Here is a 2,346-nt window from a genome sequence, read left to right on the forward strand (position 1 = left end):
TGCAGTGGAGCCATCTCGGCTCACTGGAACCTCTGCTTCCCAGGTTCAAGCAATTCTCCTGCCTCAGCCTCCCCAGTAACTGGGACTACATGCATGCACCACCACGCTCGGCTATTTTTTTTTTTTTTTTTTTTAAGTAGAGACAGGGTTTCACCCTGTTGGTCAGGCCTCGGACTCCTGACCTCAAATGATTTGCCCACCTTGGCCTCTCAGAGTACTGGGATTACAGTCATGAGCCAATAAAACATTTTTAAGAATACTTTTCATTTCATACTTCCCCCATAAACTAGAATGACATTCAAATTGAAAAGATGGTTGTAAACAAGCATATCAAAATCTGTAAGTTCAAAAAAATTCTATTTGTCCAACACTTGGAGAAGCACTGTTGGTAATTATCTGAAATTGAAAAAATAAGAACAGTGTAGACTCTCACGGCAGCGGCCGGGAACACTAGCCATTCACGTGTTGGGTCCTCCTTGGCTGACTCGCCGCCCTCGCCGACGCACCATGGACTCCCCGAGGCAGGTGGTCAACTTTGGGCCTGGTCCCACCAAGCTGCCGCACTCAGTGTTGTTAGAGATACAAAAGGAATTATTAGACTACAAAGGAGTTGGCATTAGTGTTCTTGAAATGAGTCACAGGTCATCAGATTTTGCCAAGATTATGAACAATACAGAGAATCTTGTGCGGGAATTGCTAGCCGTTCCAGACAACTATTAAGGTGATTTTTGTGCAAGGAGATGGGTCCGGCCAGTTCAGTGCTGTCCCCTTAAACCTGACTGGCTTGAAAGCAGGAAGGTGTGTGGACTATGTGGTGACAGGAGCTTGGTCACCTAAGCCTGCAGAAGCAAGAAGTTTGGGACTATAAATATTGTTCACCCCAAACTTGGGAGTTATACAAAAATTCCAGATCCAAGCACCTGGAACCTCAACCCGGCTGCCTCCTACGTGTACTATTGAGCAAATGAGATGGTGCATGGTGTGGAGTTTGACTTTATACCCAATATCAAGGGAGCAGTACTGGTTTGTGACAAGTCCTCAAACTTCCTGTCCAAGCCAGTGGATGTTTCCAAGTTTGATGTGATTTTTGCTGGTGCCCAGAAGAATGTTGGCTCTGCTGCAGTCACCGTGGTGATTGTCCCTGATGACTTGCTGGGGTTTGACCTCCCAGAGTGCCCCTCGGTCCTGGAATACAAGGTGCAGGCTGGAAACAGCTCCTTGTACAACAGGCCTCTATGTTTCCGCATCTACCTCATGGGCTTGGTCCCCGAGTGGATTAAAAACAGTGGAGGTGCCGCGGCCATGGAGAAACTTAGCTCCATCAAATCTCAAATCTCAAATGATTTATGAGATTATTGATAATTCTCAAGGATTCTACGTATGTCCAGTGGAGCCCCCAAATAGAAGCAAGATGAGTATTCCTTTCTGCATTGGCAATGTCAAAGGAGATGATGCTCTAGAAAAAAGATTTCTTGAGAAAGCTCTTGTACTCAATATGTTGTCCTTGAAAAGGCATAGGTCTGTGGGAGGCATCCAGGTCTCTCAGTATAATGCTGTCATGATTGAAGATGTTCAGAAACTGGCCGCCTTCATGAAAAATTTTTGGGAGATGCATCAGCTATGAACACATCCTAACCAGGATAAACTCTGTTCTTGAACAACATACAAAGTTTAAAGTAACTTGGGGATGGCTACAAAAAGTTAACAAACACAGTATTTTTCTCAAATGAACATGTTTATTGTAGACTCTTCTTTCTTGAAAGAACAACAGCAAAACATCTACGGCTCTGTAAAGCTGGTGGGACATAATGTTCACCTTAATTCTGACTTGAACTGGAAGCATTTTAAGAAATCCTGTTGCTTTTCTAACAAATTCCTACTTGTTTTGCCTTTGCTGCTACTATTTCTAGTTAGATTTCAAACTTGCCTGTGGACTTAATAATGCAAATTGCAATTAATTTTTTCTGGAATCATGGGAACACCCAGCATAGAGTGTAGGTGGGGCCCTCTAGGTGCTGAATCTAGACATCTGTGGGGTCTCCTTGGTTCAGCAGCAGTTGATTCAAGGTCAATATTGACCATTGGAGGAGTGGTTTAAGAGTACCAGGCAAAGGGTAAACTATAGATAGATCTTTATACTGTTATTACAAGAGAAGTGACATACTTTATATATGTTTATATTAGCAAGGTCTGTTTTTAATACCATATACTTTATATTTCTATACATTGATATTTCTAATAATATGGTTATCAGTGATACATGTAGACACTTTTAGAATTTATTAAATCCTTGACCTTGTGCCTTATTCCATTAGCAACAGTTTCACCTCCTCCCCAGTCTTCCCC

At 42.6% G+C, this 2,346-nt stretch overlaps 1 pseudogene across 1 annotated transcript; it reads left to right on the top strand.

Annotated features, from left to right (window-relative positions):
• Positions 1-426: 426 nt before the first annotated feature.
• Positions 427-1,700, top strand: LOC126934122 (phosphoserine aminotransferase-like; annotated as a pseudogene). The gene has a single exon (XR_007718841.1). The product of XR_007718841.1 is annotated as a phosphoserine aminotransferase-like (transcript).
• The last annotated feature ends 646 nt before the right edge of the window (positions 1,701-2,346 follow it).

This window comes from Macaca thibetana, chromosome 13 (genome assembly GCF_024542745.1).
Source record: "Macaca thibetana thibetana isolate TM-01 chromosome 13, ASM2454274v1, whole genome shotgun sequence".
Classification (NCBI taxonomy): domain Eukaryota; kingdom Metazoa; phylum Chordata; class Mammalia; order Primates; family Cercopithecidae; genus Macaca; species Macaca thibetana.